Genomic DNA, 13,127 nt, shown 5'->3' on the forward strand with positions numbered 1-13,127 from the left:
TTTATAGACCATAGTAATAGTATAATAACTTAACTGGAATTTCTTCAGAATGCTCATTTGACCCAAAGCAGACGTATACGGAACAGCAAAACTTTCTTTGTCCGAAATTTTGATCCGTATGTAAATCAACTGCACAGTAACAAAAAAAAGTGGATTCTTTGTTATTTTCTTTCTGTATTATTTCGAAATTCAAGGATTAACTAATAAATCACAAATCAAAAACTAAAAAACAGGGAATGGATTCATAATAGTATGCATATGACTTGTAATAGAACTTATGTTTGATATAAATATTAGTAGTGTAGAGAGTTAACGAATGAAGTGAGTTCATTAAAAAATAAAAGACGAAAAAATGGAAAAAAAAGAAAGCATTCATTCCCCTTCTATATCTTGCATCTATAGTATTTTTGCCCTGGTGGATCTCTCTTTCATTTAATAAAAGCCTAGAATCTTGGGTTACTAATTGGTGGAATACTGGTCAATCCGAAATTTTTTTGAATGATATTCAAGAAAAGAGTATTATAAAAAAAGTTCTAGAATTAGAGGAACTCTTTCTCTTGGACGAAATGCTAAAGGAATACCCAGAAACACATCTACAAAAGCTTCGTATCGGAATCTACAAAGAAACGATCCAATTGATCAAGATGCACAATGAGGATCGTATCCATATGATTTTGCACTTCTCGACAAATATAATCTGTTTCGTTATTCTAAGTGGTTATTCTATTCTTGGTAATGAAGAACTTGTTATTCTTAACTCTTGGGTTCAAGAGTTCCTATATAACTTAAGCGACACAATAAAAGCTTTTTCTATTCTTTTATTAACTGATTTATGTATAGGATTTCATTCACCCCATGGTTGGGAACTAATGATTGGTTCTGTCTACAAAGATTTTGGATTTTCTCATAACGATCAAATTATATCCGGTCTTGTTTCCACTTTTCCAGTCATTCTTGACACAATTTTAAAATATTGGATCTTCCGTTATTTAAATCGTGTATCTCCCTCACTTGTAGTGATTTATCATTCAATGAATGACTGAAAAATATAATGTTTGTTACTTTGTACATAAGTAAAACATTCAAAATTGTACTTATTCCTTCTACCCATCGCGAAGGATGCCTCCTATATTCGAGTAACTTTATTTCAGTAAATAGCAGAATCATGGATAGGGAACTATACTAGGGACCTACCTAATTTTATTGTAGAAATTTTTGGGCTCAATGATTGGACCATGCAAACTAGAAATACCTTTTCTTCGATAAAGGAAGAGATTACTCGATCTATTTCCGTATCACTCATGATATATATAATAACTTGGGCACCCGTTTCAAATGCATATCCCATTTTTGCACAACAGGGTTATGAAAATCCACGAGAAGCAACCGGCCGTATTGTCTGCGCCAACTGCCATTTAGCTAATAAGCCCGTGGATATCGAGGTTCCACAAGCGGTACTTCCTGATACTGTATTTGAAGCAGTTGTTCGAATTCCTTATGATATGCAACTGAAACAAGTTCTTGCGAATGGTAAAAAAGGGTGGTTTGAATGTGGGGGCTGTTCTTATTTTACCCGAGGGGTTTGAATTAGCCCCCCCCCGATCGTATTTCTCCCGAGATTAAAGAAAAGATGGGCAATCTTTCTTTTCAGAGCTATCGTCCCACTAAAAAAAATATTCTTGTGATAGGTCCTGTTCCTGGTCAGAAATATAGTGAAATCACCTTTCCTATTCTTTCCCCGGACCCTGCGACTAAGAAAGATGTTCACTTCTTAAAATATCCCATATACGTAGGCGGGAACAGGGGAAGGGGTCAGATTTATCCCGACGGGAGTAAGAGTAATAATAATGTTTATAATGCTACAGCAGCAGGGATAGTAAGCAAAATAATACGAAAAGAAAAAGGAGGATATGAAATAACCATAGTGGATGCAGCGAATGGGCGTCAAGTGGTTGATATTATCCCTCCAGGACCAGAACTTCTTGTTTCAGAGGGCGAATCCATCAAACTTGATCAACCATTAACGAGTAATCCTAATGTGGGAGGATTTGGTCAGGAGATGCGGAAATCGTCCTTCAAGATCCATTACGTGTCCAAGGCCTTTTGTTCTTTTTTGCATCTGTTATTTTGGCACAAATCTTTTTAGTTCTTAAAAAGAAACAGTTTGAGAAGGTTCAATTGTCCGAAATGAATTTCTAAATCTGGGGATTTATCAAATAAAGTTCGTAAAAAAAAACCAAATTCTTGTTGGCAATTCTATAATTTAATTATGTATGATCAAAAAATTATGAAAAACTTTTTCCCTTGTTTTTTTTTTTATTCTTTTTCGACCCTATTTCGGTAATTACTTGTACCGCATTACTAGTCATAGTATGGATATTATATTGTCAGGAAGACTATTTTACCTCTTCTTTATTTCTTTGTTTTTTTACAATACAAATAGGAGCGGTATTATTATGATTATTATGTCACTGGTGCCAGATTGAAATGTCATTGAATGTGTCTATTTTTATTCTAATAGAATAAAAATAGAGTAGATATTAAAAATAAGATAAGTAAATGGAGAATAGAAAAAAAATGAAGGGAACAAAGGATTCTAGAAGGAATTATGCATCTTTCTAGTATTCGATACCAGAAAAATTCCTTTTCTTGTTCTGGTGTCGAAATAATAAACTAATGAATTATTCTTGATCCCGTTCGTCAAAGATCTCTATTCTTAGTTTCAATTTTTCCCGGTTTATCAGAACCTTTTTTTCGATTTATTACATAAGTAGTGAACAAATTCAATGAATTTTTCAATTCTATTTTATATTAAAATAACTATAGAAAATTCTATTAGTATATTTTAATCTATTTAAAGGGTTTGTGATATCTGATCGATAGAAATATAATATTGTTATATTGGGATTGTATCATCCAGAAAGAGGGAATCGAGTGATTCTCTCTTTCTTTTTTTCGCTTTGAAATGAAAGTATCGACCGATACGATCGCGAAAGAGATGGTCTGAATCAATTTTTTTTTTGAAGCAATTCAGAATCAGAAAGAAATGAAGTTTTTTGAAAAAATAGGAAAGATCCATTTTTTCATTTATATGAATAAATTAGTCTAATTCTAATTAGTAAGAGCTCAACGGGACCTACCCCCTCTTTTTTTCTGATTTGAGGGGGATCCTGTTGAGTTCTTACGCTTTCATGTCTCCAACTCAGTTCATCCGATTATTACAGAGATGAACCTAAGCCGGAATATGAACCATAAAAGAAAATACCAACTAAACCGATCACAGGAATACCAGTTACAGTACCGATTATCCAAAGAGGAATCCTTCCAGTAGTCTCGGCCATTTGTCCCACTTCCCTCCCCATTTCATCAAGTGGTCGTGCTAGAGACAGAAACAGTCATAGATAATTATGAGATGATATCCTTCCGAATGGGATAAGATAATTCGTACTATTATTTAGTATTTTCTTTTATTTAATTGAAGAAATAATTGGAAAATAAAACAGCAAGTACAAAAATGAGTAATAACCCCCAGTAAAGACTGGTACGATTCAATTCAACATTTTGTTCGTTCGGATTTGATTGTGTCATAGCTCTATAATTCGGATTAGGTTTATCGTTGGATGAATTGCATTGCTGATATTGACCCTAAAAAAGAAACGGTAGGTACAGCTAGTCCGTGAACAGTTAACCATCGCACTGTAAAAATAGGATAAGTTTTATCGATAGTCATTTGGTCCTCCTAAAAAGATCTACTAAATTCATCGAGTTGTTCCAAAGAATCAAAACGGCCAGTTATTAATGGAATTCCTTGTCGGCTCTCTGTAAAATACTCATTTGGACGAGGGCTTCCAAAAACATCGTAAGCTAAACCCGTGCTGACGAATAACCAACCTGCAATGAATAGAGAAGGTATAGTAATGCTATGAATGACCCAGTATCGAATACTGGTGATAATATCAGCAAAAGAACGTTCTCCTGTGCTTCCAGACATGCCGAGCTCCACATATTCTTGTACAGTCAAAAGGGGGATCGATTCCGTAAAAGATGAGATCAGTAAATGGAAATTAACTGAAATTTTATCTTTGTAAGATCGTCAATATTGTACCGAGGGTGTTTTTAGAGTATACCGAATCAGTATAGCTATCCTTCTTCTGACGCAGCAACGCAATTTCACAATAAGTATCAAAATGAAGCACTAAAACTAAATAATATAATTTGTTTCTTCTTTTCTTGCTGCTTGTCGATGTAGAATCATATACCATTCATTCAATAGAAAATTCTGAAAATGCCTGTCTGTAGTATTAAGGATTCTATCGGTTATTGGCTTCGGGCTAGAAAGCGAAGATTGGGTAAAATGTGAATCCGACTGGTTGGTTTATAATAATTTAGGAAGCAGATTCTAATAGTCCCAAAATTCAATGAAATTAGACGTGAAATCTCGAAATATTTCTTTTGTGTTTGTAGTTATATTTTTGTTTGAATCTTTTTTTATTTTAAGGAATTGGTTAGTCGTCCAGTAACAAGTAACAGTAGTACATAGGATTCGATGAACGAAACAGAACAACGAATAGAAGAATAATAAATATTCGTAATGCACGCATTATTGTTTTATATTAGACTCAAACGATCGTTCTTCAACTAATTAGAAGAATGTTTTTAATATGGAAAGAATAAGAATAAATGGAGAACCTAGTTTCGAGTGATCTGATCGTGCGATACTTTTTTTCTTTTTAAAAAAGATTTTATGGAAATGAACCCACTACATAAAATCTAATTAGTGGGAATACAATTTCATAAATAAAGGGCATTATAAGGTCATTCATTCTTCAGCGATTCAAAGAGCATTTCATTTTTGGAATCAAGTTACACAACATAGTTTATTTATTATTTTTCTTTTTTTTTTTTTTTTTTTCTTTCTAATTATTTAGAATCCATTTAATAGATTTATATATTTACTAGATTTATATATTAAATTATTGTTTATAAATTCTTTATAATAAGAATATTTGTTTTGAAAACTCAAGAGTTGTTCAATGAATCCCTTGATTCCGAATTGCGGGATAGAGAGACAGATGATGAATTGATTTCTTACCTATGTCACAAGATTTTTGTTAGTATCATCTATAATCATAATAATAGATGAATCAAAAACTTTCAATTGAATATATTTTTTCAATTAGTATTTTTACTTATCCATCCGCGTATCTTTCAAAAATAGAAACTTAGGGAAGTGCTTTATAAACATATGGATAAAAATAACGTATTTCATTTAGCCTCGTCATGCCTACTATCACTAGTTATTTCGGTTTTCTACTAGCAGTTTTAACTATAACCTCAGCTCTATTTATCGGTCTGAACAAGATACGACTTATTTGATTAAAATTCATTGAATGCACAATTCAAAAAAAAGAAAGATTTCGGTGTTATTCAATATATTCTATATATTGTAGAGTTCTTTACCTTGTCAATTCAATTTCGAATTCTTGGTCATTGAGATTCATGGGCAATACCGATTAATATTTTAAGGATAGATATTACCTCTCCTTTTCCTCGTTCAACTAAATTGAAATGATTGAAGTTTTTCTATTTGGAATCGTATTAGGTCTAATTCCTATTACTTTGGCTGGATTATTTGTGACCGCATATTTACAATACAGACGGGGGGATCAGTTGGACCTTTGATTAATTAACAGTTCTTTTTTTTGATTGACCCCCTACTTGCTTTATAGGAGGTAAAATTTTGATTTCTGTTGAATTATTTCAGTATCATTTTGATTTAACAACAACAAGAATCGAATCACGCTCTATAGGATTTGAACCTACGACATCGGGTTTTGGAGACCCGCGTTCTACCGAACTGAACTAAGAGCGTTTTATTATCAAACTAAAAGCAACCCGAATATATCTTCGATACATATATTATCATAGAGAATATCATAAAATTAAATAAAAAAAGATTGATTCGATATATGTATGTTCAATTTTTATGGATCTCAATTGATTCCTCGTTACTGTTCAGAAGATAAGTAATAGGTAGGGATGACAGGATTTGAACCCGTGACATTTTGTACCCAAAACAAACGCGCTACCAAGCTGCGCTACATCCCTTTCAATTGGTCTACAGTGTTATTGTAGAGAATCCCTGTCTTGTTTTCCACATTTTTTATTTATTTCCTCCATTGGTATACACAAATTATCTTGCCATTTCTTCTTTTTTGTCTCATATCATATATAAAATATAATAAAAATAATAAAAAGACTTATATACGTATGAAATAATAAATATTAAATCCGCCGTAAAGAAAAATGAATATTTGGGGTGGGGCGGAAAGCTACATATTTTTTTTAATAAAAAAGGGAATATCTACCGAATTGAACTGTTGTACATTTCAATTTGAATTAGGAATTCCGCGGACAATACAAGCGGTTATTAACTATATATACATTTGATGGTATGTAATACCAGTATGTATTACAAATTACTATAAAGTAGGAGGGTTTTCAATGCGAGATCTAAAAACATATCTCTCCGTGGCACCGGTAGTAAGTACTATATGGTTCGGGGCTTTAGCGGGTCTATTAATCGAGATCAATCGTTTATTCCCGGATGCGTTGGTATTCCCGTTTTTTTCATTCTAGTTATTGACTTGGGAAGGGGTGAAGAAGATTAGAAAAACAATCAAATATCTTTGACTAATCCCCTTCCCCCTTCTTTTTTTTAGAGTTTTTAGACTTAGAATAAGTTAGAAAGAATCAAAATGGATTCAACCTCAGTCAAACTCGGACGCGGCGCCAGGTTCAAATTTAATTAATAAAAGAGTGAGAACGAAAATGAAAATGTGATGGCTAGGGCAACAATATCATACAAAATACTTAAATGAAAAACTGTACTGCGATTCTAAATTTAGAAATTATTGTATTACTATATTTTAATATTTGATTGTAACGAAATCTTTCATAATTTTATTTCGAGTTACCAATTTTTCTTTTTTTCTTCATTTTGGATCGGAAAATGGAAGAGTTGCGTGAATCAAAAATCCAAGGGAGGTTCATGGCCAAGGGTAAAGATGCCCGAGTAACTGTTATTTTGGAATGTACTCGTTGTGTTCGAAACGGTGTTAATAAGGAATCAATAGGGATTTCCAGATATATTACTCAAAAGAATCGACACAATACGCCTAGTCGATTGGAATTGAGAAAATTCTGTCCCCGGTGTTACAAACATACGATTCATGGGGAGATAAAGAAATAGATCGAACCGATCGGCTGTGTGTCACCCTTTTCCAATCCAAGGAAGATGAAAAATTACATATATTAGACATATTTTAGATTTAAATATAAACAAACCAAATCCTATTTCGATCGGATCTAAAATGATTTAGAATTAAGAAATAGGATTTTCGGGATAAGGAATAAAAAAACCATGGATAAATCCAAGCGACTCTTTCTTAAATCCAAACGATCTTTTCGTAGGCGTTTGCCCCCGATTCCATCGGGGGATCGAATTGATTATAGAAACATGAGTTTAATTAGTCGATTTATTAGTGAACAAGGAAAAATATTATCTAGACGGGTAAATAGATTGACCTTAAAACAGCAACGCTTAATTACTATTGCTATAAAACAAGCTCGTATTTTATCTTTGTTACCTTTTCTTAATAATGAGAAACAATTTGAAAGAAGCGAGTCGACCGCTAGAACTATTGGTCTTAGAACCAGGAATAAATAGACTTAGCTTACTCTTTAATTGAATTAAAATTCTAATCCAAACTCAACCGCAGATTGATTCTTTGTTCGAAAAATCCGAAAATCTAGATTCGATTGTCGTGTCGTAAGAAAAAGAAAGAATAGTGGAAGAAGAATAAATCGTTTTTTTTTTATTGAACATATTTGCTCATTTTGACCACTTTATCATATTTTATCATACTAATTTCTACTCTACCTTCTCGGAGTTCATTCTCCAGAGAACTCCATTTTAAGCATTCCGCTGGATTCTTTGCAATCTTCGTATTTTATGATCTCATTGGAAATCATATAAAGACAATTTCTATTTAATATCGCGATTTGGGCAAGTATTTTACGATTAAGAAGCAACTGCCTCTTGTACAGATTGTGTATGAATCTACTATAACTGTAGTCTACCTTATTAGATCGAATTACTGCATTTATTCGAGCGATCCACAACTGTCGAAAATTTCTTTTTTGCCTACCTCTATCCCGATAAGCTGAAGCCAAAGCTCTTATTTTCTGTTGAGTAATAGTTCGAGTAAGTCTTGAATGAGCCCCTCGAAAGCTTGATGCAAATAAACGAATTTTTGTTCTACGTCTCCGAGCTATATATCCTCGTTTAATTCTAGTCATTGAATAAATGAAACTTTGATGAATAACTAATGGATTTCCTTTCTTTCAGTTATTCCTTTCTCCTTTCCTAGTCTATTAATAACAAAACGTATTTTTCCAATGTATAAAATAAAAATTCCAATGGCTTTTGCTACTATAACCTTCCCGACCACTATTTCTTTTTTTGTTCTAATCACCCCAAAATACGAAATAGTATTTTTACTAGGTATAAAAAACAAAAATAGAGTAAATAAATAAAAATAGAAATGGATAAAGAAATAGTGGGTTCCTTCGTTTCTATGGTTACTTCTTAAACGGTGAGGTCCTCTCTATACACCGGAGCTCCCTTCTTTTATTTCATCAATGTTATTGTTAACTTGTACAGTTCACCCTCTTTGGCTCTACCCATGAATTATCTAGTAATCGGTCTTTCACAACGAGATCTACCTATACAGTAACGGTATTTAATTATGAAGATTGGTTGGGTAGCTGACCCTCTTAGTCCGTTCTTGGAAGAATAAGGCTATAATCCTTCTGTTAAATAGGATTTCCTCTGCTTAATGGATAAGCATTTGTTACCAATGGGGAATTCTTTCTCATCTAAAATTGAAAATAGAGATGATTGGATTTGCACCAATAGAAACCATAAATTTGATACACAATAAAAGGATACGATAAATCTTTGTTTATTTATTTTCGGTAGTGAACGGATTTCTTCCATTCATTCTATCCTATTCACTGTACTTATAACTGATACGGGAAAAATTTTGTACTTTCTTTTGTCCCGGTCCATGGTCTAAACGAGTCGCACATACACCCTAGTACATGTTCCTCGACGCTGAGGGCATCCCCGAAGGGCGGGCGATTTGGTGACATTTCTGATTGGCTGTCTTGTGTTTCTAATAAGTTGTTTAATAGTTGGCATGTTGAATTGTATACATAATGAGTTGGTTTAGATCAATCCTAACCGGATGATTATGAATTACTTCTATATTCGATATTAATAATTAATATGATTAATAGTAATATATTAACCCCGGTAAAAAGAGAAAATCGAAAATTTCGGATTTTTGCGTGAAATACCTGCTATTTGTTATTCAACCGCTACAAGATCAACAATTCCATGAGCTTGGGCTTCTGTTGCTGACATAAAAACATCCCTTTCCATGTCTTCGGATATAACCCATAAGGGTTTGCCTGTTCTTTGTACATAAACCCTTGTGAGGATTTCGCGCAGCCTCAGTAGTTCTTTCGCTTCCAGGATAAATTCTACCGTTTGTGCCTCATAAAAAGAACTAGCAGGTTGATGGATCATTACCCTGATGATTTAATAAATGGTTTTCTCTATCTTACATCATTATCATGATGAGTCAAAGATAATAAAAAAAAGATAGGATTAACAACCGTACAGGCATCCTTTGTGCAGTGCATACGGCTCCACAATGGAATTCATTTTTACCTTCCAGCGAAGGAATAGAAAATATAGGATCTAGCAGACCCAGAGCAGTAAATGATCCAATAACCACCCTTCCTTTTTTTTAGTAATTTCAAAATACTATGATGGTTCCGTTGCTTTATGATTTCGTTTGTTATTCAGCAATCCCAAAGTTTCTTTTTTTTATTTTTTTTCTTAAAAATAAATATTTCGTAGTCTTTCATAACAGAAATATTGTTAAGAGTCTTCCGTCGTGAAAACAAAAAAGTTTGTGACGCTGAAAGAGGCCTCCGCGATAAATCAGCCTACAATCGGAAATGCCTTTTATCTCATACTACTCTTTCGATACATAACCTAATGGTTTAGAAAAAAAAAATTCTCATATCGAATTCAAAGTGCCATGCTATTATTACTTAATATTTTATATGGCGAAGGCATAGTTTTCTTTTTGTCTAAAAAAAACTCATTGGCGCCGAGCGTGCGGGAATGCTAGACGTTTGGTAATTTCTCCTCCGACTAGAATAAAAGATCCCATTGAAGCGGCTAATCCCATGCATATTGTCTGTACATCTGGTTGCACAAATTGCATAGTATCATAAATACCTAATCCGCTTATTACCCCTCCACCGGGAGAGTTTATAAATAAATACAGATCTTTGGTATCATCCTCCATACTGAGATATACCATAAGACTAATAAGTTGATTCGAAATATCACTATCAACCTCTTGGCCTAAAAAAAGTAATCTTTCTCGATAAAGTCGGTTGATTAGGATAAAATTGTATCCCTTAAGAACCGTACGGGCACCTTTTGATGCATACGGTTCAAAAAAAATAGCGAAAAAAGAATCAATGTTTAGATTTTAGCCTTCTTTAGAGGACTCTTTCTAACTTCTAATGAAGGGGCTTTTTCTTACCTTCCATTTTTTTTTCAAAATGGATGAGTTTTGTCCTTTGGCCCGCGGTCGTTTATCTATACTATAAATTTCAATAAATAAAAAAACAATTCATTAAATTTTCAATTTATCGAACTAACTTTTCATTGATATATTGTTTCATCGAGATTCAATTTCAATTCCGATGTCATTTTCTTGTTCCAAAATGGTCTTCTTCAATTCTTTTAGGTTTATGCTCTACTCCGAGTCAAGATCTGCCCGATTTGGATTTGCACATATAGGACAAATGCCCCAATAGCATGGCTTTTTGCTACGACTTCTTTTTTTTTTTCAATTTACTTCATATTACTCGATTGATTAAAAGTTTTCTATCAATGCTATTGATAAATCGAATATGATACAAGTAGTAGTAATCATAGAATAGATAGATTCCAAATTGAGTTTTTTCTAAGCGGAGCCTGGATACTTCATTTTATTAGTACAACCGAGAAAACCATAAATTATTCTAATTGATAATATTAATCTGGATACCCCCCAAAAAATAGATCTAATTGCACTTCACGCTCCAAATTTTTGATGATTAAATCAATCCGTCTTGGGCGAAAGAGAGGATATCTCGATCGGGGGAGAGAACGGGGAAATACCATATGACCCAATATATCTGACAAGTCGCACTATAGGTCAACCCACGATGCGTCTTCCTCTCCGGGACTTCGAAAAGGTACTTTTGGAACACCAATAGGCATTAAAGCAAAGAAAAAAGAATTAAGTACTATAGCTAACTTTGATGTGGAAGCGTAACAACGGGTTTATTGTCTTAATAAATAAGATGGGCCTTTATCAGATTTTATCTTTTAGCATATTTTATACATAGATTTAATAAGTTCATAAAAAAGGAAAACAGAATTAATAAGGGAAACTTCTTCCCGAATAGGTTTTTGAATGATGAACAAGTATGTATACATTCACTCCTATAAAATAGGATCAATTCCCATCTACCATTGCGTATTGGTACTTATCGAGTATAGAATAGATCTGCTTCTTTTTGTTCCTACGAATAGAATCGAATTGTTCCATTATTACTAAAAGAATAGACTAAATATTAATCCTTTCGCCAAGATAATCCCCTCAAAAGGGGAGGTCCGTAGCATAGTTTTTTTTTTCAGTGCAATAAAGTTACATAGTGTCTATTTTTCCTTGATAAAGGGGTATTTCCATGGGTTTGCCTTGGTATCGTGTTCATACCGTTGTATTGAATGATCCCGGTCGTTTGCTTTCTGTTCATATAATGCATACAGCTCTAGTTGCTGGTTGGGCCGGTTCAATGGCCCTATACGAATTAGCAGTTTTTGATCCCTCTGATCCTGTTCTTGATCCAATGTGGAGACAGGGTATGTTCGTTATACCCTTCATGACTCGTTTAGGAATAACCAATTCATGGGGGGGTTGGAGTATCACAGGAGGGACTATAACGAATCCGGGTATTTGGAGTTACGAAGGTGTGGCCGGAGCACATATTGTGTTTTCTGGATTGTGCTTCTTAGCAGCTATCTGGCATTGGGTGTATTGGGATCTAGAAATATTTTGTGATGAACGTACAGGAAAACCTTCTTTGGATTTGCCGAAGATTTTTGGAATTCATTTATTTCTCTCAGGGTTGGGTTGCTTTGGTTTTGGTGCATTTCATGTAACCGGATTGTATGGTCCGGGAATATGGGTATCCGATCCTTATGGATTAACCGGAAGGGTACAAGCCGTAAATCCTGCGTGGGGTGTCGAAGGGTTTGATCCTTTTGTTCCGGGCGGAATAGCCTCGCATCATATTGCAGCAGGTACATTGGGCATATTAGCGGGCCTATTCCATCTTAGTGTTCGTCCGCCCCAACGTCTATACAAAGGATTACGTATGGGAAATATTGAAACCGTCCTTTCCAGTAGTATCGCTGCTGTATTTTTTGCAGCTTTTGTTGTTGCTGGAACTATGTGGTATGGTTCAGCAACTACCCCGATTGAATTATTTGGGCCCACTCGTTATCAATGGGATCAGGGATACTTCCAGCAAGAAATATATCGAAGAGTTAGTACCGGGTTAGCCGAAAATCAAAGTTTATCAGAAGCTTGGTCTAAAATTCCTGAAAAATTAGCTTTTTATGATTATATCGGGAATAATCCCGCAAAAGGTGGATTATTCAGAGCGGGTTCCATGGACAACGGGGATGGAATAGCTGTTGGTTGGTTAGGACACCCTGTTTTTAGAGATAAAGAAGGGCGCGAACTTTTTGTACGCCGTATGCCGACCTTTTTTGAAACATTTCCGGTTGTTTTGGTAGACGGAGACGGAATTGTTAGAGCCGATGTTCCTTTTCGAAGAGCAGAATCGAAGTATAGTGTTGAACAGGTCGGTGTAACTGTTGAGTTCTATGGCGGTGAACTCAATGGAGTCAGTTATAGTGATCC

General features: G+C 34.2%; 2 non-coding genes across 2 annotated transcripts; both read right to left on the minus strand.

Annotated features, from left to right (window-relative positions):
* Nucleotides 1-5,798: 5,798 nt before the first annotated feature.
* TRNAW-CCA (transfer RNA tryptophan (anticodon CCA)) lies at nucleotides 5,799-5,872 on the minus strand. Its single transcript has one exon. It is a non-coding gene; the product is annotated as a tRNA-Trp (tRNA).
* Nucleotides 5,873-6,034: 162 nt separating this feature from the next.
* Nucleotides 6,035-6,108, minus strand: TRNAP-UGG (transfer RNA proline (anticodon UGG)). Its single transcript has one exon. It is a non-coding gene; the product is annotated as a tRNA-Pro (tRNA).
* Between the last annotated feature and the right edge of the window lie 7,019 nt (nucleotides 6,109-13,127).

Source organism: Cucumis melo, unplaced genomic scaffold, assembly GCF_025177605.1.
Source record: "Cucumis melo cultivar AY unplaced genomic scaffold, USDA_Cmelo_AY_1.0 utg000514l, whole genome shotgun sequence".
NCBI lineage: Eukaryota > Viridiplantae > Streptophyta > Magnoliopsida > Cucurbitales > Cucurbitaceae > Cucumis > Cucumis melo.